The sequence below is a fragment of the Lutra lutra genome, chromosome 6 (assembly GCF_902655055.1).
Source record: "Lutra lutra chromosome 6, mLutLut1.2, whole genome shotgun sequence".
In the NCBI taxonomy this organism is placed as follows: Eukaryota; Metazoa; Chordata; class Mammalia; order Carnivora; family Mustelidae; genus Lutra; species Lutra lutra.
Genome location: NC_062283.1, coordinates 106,228,925 through 106,234,924, shown reverse-complemented (window position 1 = coordinate 106,234,924; position 6,000 = coordinate 106,228,925). Strand labels below are relative to the sequence as shown.

The 6,000-nt window shown below is 41.1% G+C and overlaps 1 protein-coding gene across 2 annotated transcripts in view; it reads left to right on the top strand.

The window, feature by feature from the left end:
* The first annotated feature begins 3,673 nt into the window (after window positions 1–3,673).
* The window catches only part of IBTK (inhibitor of Bruton tyrosine kinase), a 94,887-nt gene continuing 92,560 nt past the window's right edge, over window positions 3,674–6,000 (top strand). For both annotated transcript variants that reach the window (XM_047733565.1, XM_047733564.1), the window contains exon 1: window positions 3,674–3,866. The gene's annotated coding sequence lies outside the window, so the exon portion shown is untranslated. The remainder of the gene's footprint in view (window positions 3,867–6,000) is intronic.

The window sequence follows — 6,000 nt, the reverse complement described above, 5'->3', positions numbered from 1 at the left end:
AGGAACACAAGCAATTCCAAGAAAGGAACACTACAAATTCTTAGTCATTGTAGAGGGGAGAGAGAGTTTAGGGAGTTCACATTGTCCTGGTTATGAAATGATGCTAAGCTTGCCAAATTCATAGGTTTACTTTCTCATGGATTTGCTTGTTACATGTAGGTTTTGTGAATTTGCCTTGAATTGCCTTAAAGTTTTCATTTCTTCGGTGGATTCTTTCAAGCTTATACAGTTCTAAAGTTATATTCAAACGCTGCCATCTTGTGGGTCATTCCCTTTGTCTCCCCATCCCACACCTCAAATGCTCCCTCACACAAATACAACCAGAATGGTTGAGGTATGTCAACTTTTGTTAGTGCTACGAGCTCTCCTGAGAGCTTGAGAGCTATCTCATTTAAACTTCATAAGAACTTTATGCATCAACTATTAATAATTACATGGTAGAGATGAGGAAAACTGAGGCCTATGTGGGTTATGTAACTTGCCTAAAGTCTCACATAAGAAGAGGAGTAAAATTTTATATTCAGGTGGTATGCCTCTGGAGTCCCTGCTTTTACTGAGTCCACATGTCAAATAATAAATTTAAGAATAATACAGTGTGACATAATAATATTAATAAGTTATAAAAGTTAAAGATGAGGGGATAACTGTTAGGAAGGGGCATCAGGGAAGTCTTCACAGATTTTTAAGGAAGTAGCTTCTTCTACATGAGGAGTTGAAGGATAATCACTGCACAGGAAGAATGTAGCTAGGACCATATCCCCTGGATCTAATAGTAGAGAAATACCCAATTATCTGTTATTTTGCCTGCCTTGTACCCTGCCTTCTTGGGGGAGCTACTTATTACTCTGCTTCAAGCATGACTCTCCTAGAAGCTGTCAAACATTATACCCTTGACTCCCCACCTAATCTGAGCCAATACGAACCCATCAGGGGCTCTGGAATTTTTGTGCTTAAGGCAAAGGGCACAGTGCTGTGTTTCCTAATGGAAAAGCTGTGGTGTGTGTCAGAAAGCTGCAGCCTGCCAAGTGTCCTCACATGGAAAATGGTCTGGAGCAGGAGAGAATAGGGCCAAACCATGAGGTTCCAGTCATCTCTAGGCCAGCTGCACTGCTGACCTTCTTATAGTAAAAACCATTCTTGCAGAACGTCATCGGGCTTGTGTTTTGATCCATTGCAACCATACAAGTTCTAACATTCTTATTTTAGCAGCTGAAGTAGGGACAGCACTGTCTATATACAACTTGAATGACAGCACAATATATCTTGATTATGAAGGATAGCACTGTTAATTTATTTTAGTAAAATGGGATGTAGGGAGTATTACAAATGCTGCATTGCTTTAAAATATTTCTGCAGTTCTGTATTCTGGCTTCATCTCAAACTCCATTCCTGATGCCTGGACTATTTTCCTACTTCTCCACATTTCTAGCACTGCAGTCTTCTAAAGCCATCTCTGGATCTATTTCTTGCTTTAAGTCTACTTCAGGAATTCTAGTCAATTTTGGGGGTAAATTTTGATTTTTTTAAATCAACATTTAATTATTGCAAAGAAAAATAAATAATAAAATCCAAAGAGATCGAAATTTAGAAACACCCCTAATTCTACCACACCAAGATAATCATTGGTATATGGCTATCTCTTCTTCTATGTGTAAACACAAAAATGTTTAAAAAGTCTCACAAAATGGTTAATTTTGGACTCCTCCCTTAATAACACCTGCAATGCATTTTTCATTTAATTATATTTCATTTGCATTAATTATTAATCATTTCAATAATTTTTATGAATAACCGATATATTTGCAGGCATTCTGTTTTCTAGGGAAATGAGGGGCAATTCCATATCACTTGACTGGAATGTTCTTTCTTCTGTGCTTCATCTAGTTATTGCCTACTCATTCCTAGGATCATATTTCAAGTGTCACTTCTTTGGGAATTCAGATTACATTGATATTCTTTGTAGTATTTGTAAAGGTTGCAATTTATTCTTATGTTTGGGATTATCTGGGCTTGGCAATTGTTAAAATGAATGAATGACTGCTTGGAATAATTCCTCTGCTATGGAAATACTTTTTTTTTCTTTTAAGATTTATTTTTAAGTAATCTCCATGCCCAGCATGGGGCTTGAACTCCTAACCCCTGGATCAAGAGTCACACACTTTTCTGACTCTGCCAGCCAGGTGCCCCTGGAAATACCTTTTGATTTATAAAAGTAAGATTTATTATTCATGAAGTGCTAGGCACTCTATGAGCTGTATATCTGTATCTACGTGATTACGTTTTTCACAAATATAAATGCATTTTCGCTTCTAAAATACATTATTGTTCCTATTTTACAAACAAGGAAAGTAAGTTTTCAGAAAAGCTACTTAACTTGCCAAATGAAAGCGATCAATAAAAGATTTGAACTTAGGCTTATGAATTTATTTACATTATTTTCTTTACTTGCCATTACTGGTTTCTTTATTCCTTATTATAAGTCATCATATATAGTTTATTTTCAAAATCACTTAATTTTTACAGTACAAACTGGTTTTTGTTACATCAAAGTAGGAAATAGGGCACCTTGAATAAGGGGCAAAGAAAGAGACCATTGTATTGGGAAGGGCAGCAGTGGGAAGGGCAGCAGAGGGGCTATTCTCACCTTTCCCTTTCACCAACCAGCTGTTTGGTTTTGCGCTTCCACAAGGAAGGCTGCAAAAAGACGGTAAAGCTGAACTGGTGCACCTCAAGAAGACACGTATTCCAACGCCTTCGTGCTATACAGGAGAGAAACTAAGAGGCTCGAGCTGTACTGTCAACTCCTAACTGCTAGTGTTGTTTGTTGTGAATCAAACTATCCCTCCTTGAACAAACATTTACCGAATGCCTACGGTATGAGGCATTTTGTTGCAGTGTTTCCCATTCGGTAAACTAGTACTAATTTCCTCTTCCTCCTCTTAATACTGCTACTTTCTTTCCTAGCCGTCCCCACCCCCACCTCGCCTTTTTTTTTTTTTTTTTTTTTCTTCTTCACTCCAGCACTTTTAAAACCGGCCTTGGATGTGGAGTTAAATGGGGAAAATCGGTAGTGCAAGCCTGGTGTCAGGCACTGACTGACGTGACACTGGTGTGCAGCAGGTCCCAGTAACAATCTAGGAAGGCAGTGACGCCTTCGGACCAAGGGAGTGACTCTCAGACAATCTGGGTGCTTGAGCGGGAAGGCAAGTGTGATGCTGCGTATCTGCGCTTTGGCTTTCCAGTGACTCCACTGGTAGGGCAACGCGAGAACTCTTCTGAGCAAGATGCCTACGCATTTGGCTTCTACTGCATGGTGACTGGCTGCACAAGGCATTTGGCCAGGTCTCCAGGACACTCTCTCCACCCGGGTTTATCCGGAACTCCAAGTCCGCACCTGACGTTTCAACCTAGGCCGCGGCTGACCGCAAAAGGCACATTTCCACCACCTCTGTTGGCTGAGAATCCTCAGCTGCCGCGTTTCCCCGCCCCTGGCTTGCGCCCGTAGTCCGAAGGCGGGCAGGGTCAAGTTCTCTCAGGGCTCCTGGGAAAGGCCACAGCTTAGGTGCTGCCACGCGAGGCCTTCTGGGCAGACACCAGCCAATCCTCATGAGGCATACACGAGCCTCGGCCAATCAACGCCTGTCTTATTCCTGAGTTCCGCCCGCACCGGCCTTTTCTCCCAGCCCCCTTCCCGGTGCCTGTAGTCGCGGCTGAAGCTGCAGCCACCTCCACAGCTACCGGGCCTGGGGACCAGCCTCCCCCCTGGCACTGTTCGGTTTCTCCAGTTGTCTTCACTGAGGATGAGTCCCCGCGCAGCTGTGTGCCCGTCTCGCGGAGTACACCGGCGCACTTTCATCTAGCGACTGGTGAGGGAGTGCTCTGCGCGGCCTCACTGTGCGGAGTAGGCTGAGGCGACAGTGTCTCTTAAGCCGGTGGCGGGGGGGTGCGGGGGGCGGGCAATGGGACAGTATTCAGTTTCCGGAGGGTGCGGGTGACCGGGGATGCCGGTGGCATGGATACCTCGCGGGGAGAGAGCCCAGTGGCTCCGAGGGTGCCGCGCTTCGAGCGAGACTGCGGAGAGCGGGCCCAGTGGTCTGGGTCCCAGCGTCCGCCTTCCTGCAACCTCGCTCAGCTTATGAATGGGCTGTTCTGCGACGCGCTACGTTGCTGTCCTGCCTGACACGCCCTCCAGCGTTGTTGCTTTGCTAGTTTCAGTAGTTGTGTCACTTCCCTTTGAGCCTTAAATTTGAAGCCGTTTCCCTTCGTGGGGTCATATAGTTTTACTCCACTATGGGGATACTGAGTCTGGAATCCTGTGTGAATTGACCATTGTGTGAAAAGGGATCAGTTCTTGGGATTGAGGAAGACAAGATAGAGGCTTTTTATTGTAACACGTTGTGTGGTTTTAAAAAGTTTTAGGTCAGTAGTGAAATTGGTAAGCCCGGACATCCTTGACTACTGTTCTCCAACATAGTTAATAAAACTTAAAGATATTTTTTTCGGGAAGCAGAAATTGATGTAGCACTCCCCCTGCTCCCCTTCCCTCCATGCTTCGAAATAGGGCGTTTGAAATTCGAAATCTATCAGAATTTCTGAAAGACTGGGACTTTTATGAGTGATAGTGTTTCTCCACCCATAATGTACCAATTCACATCCTTGCGTAGCTACTTGATCTTTTTTTTTGTTTTGAATTCCTTGATTTTTATTGGGTTTAGAAACAGACATAGATGAGGGCAAAAAGGTGTTTTCTAAAAAGAATTTGTTACAGGTATCTGCAGAAGCTTTAGTTAGAGCAGAGTTTATCTCAAGAATTTTTAAAAAATGGATGTTTCATTATTTATATAAAAAAAGGAACTTGTATTGAGGGTTCTTAGGATGCTAAATTCTGTGAAGGAACTTACTACATTGTTTTACTCTCATTATATTTTAGGACCGTATGTAGTTCAATAGACCATAAATGAATTCACCTATTACATAAAGGAGCTCATTATTACTCGGTTTATTATTATAAATGATATCAAAATCAGTTTACCGTTATTAATAGATCAGTAATTTTTTGCTACATGTAGAGATGTGTTTGACCCCTAAGATTTGCGGAATTTTTCTGTTGTGAAACTGGATATTGCACCGGTAAGGTGTTGAAGTCTCTATCTTTAGTACCAAGAGAGTATTTGAGATAACGTTTACTAAAATACAATACTGATGAAGGGAAATTACTAATCTCTTAAGAAAGCAAGTGCTTGTGTTTTAAAATTGTTATGTGAACTATTTTCAGGGCTTACAGAAGGAATTAAAAATTTTTTAAATTTAATTTTGAGTTATAATTTGTAGCTTTGTAACAATTTAATATAGATGCAAGTTTAAAAGGAAGATATTTTGTTTATTGAATATACATATATATATGTATATATATATATTTTTTTGTGTGTGTGAGAAATATGAAGAAATAATGACAACCCTGTCCCCAGTTCCCCCTTCCCCAAGAACTTAAAATCTTTGTGTAATCAAGGTCCCTCCTAACAGGACAAGTTATTATCACCAACTTTGCAGATGGTGAAATAGGATTAGGGAGATTTAAGTTATTTGGCCTAGGTTTTAGGTAGTAGGAGCCCAATTCTTCTGACTACAAATAAGGGTAATTTTTTTGTAGTACACTGTTCTACTTCTCATTAAAAAAGATTTCCTAACTGCATTTTGAGAGAGTAATTTGGGTAGAGTAGAATAGGTAGAATCTAGAGTATACTTTTCTATATTTGTAATTTAAACTTTTTTATATTTGTAATTTAAACTTTCATGTAAATTTCCTCATTGTAAAATGAAGGTGCTCATATATAAAAAGGCAATATGAGGTTGAAATTTATGTAGGTTGTCCATATCAAAATTTAAAAGATGATAGATTTTGGGGCGCCTGGGTGGCTCAGTGGGTTAAGCCGCTGCCTTCGGCTCAGGTCATGATCTCAGGGTCCTGGGATCGAGCCCCCGCATCGGGCTTTCTGCTCA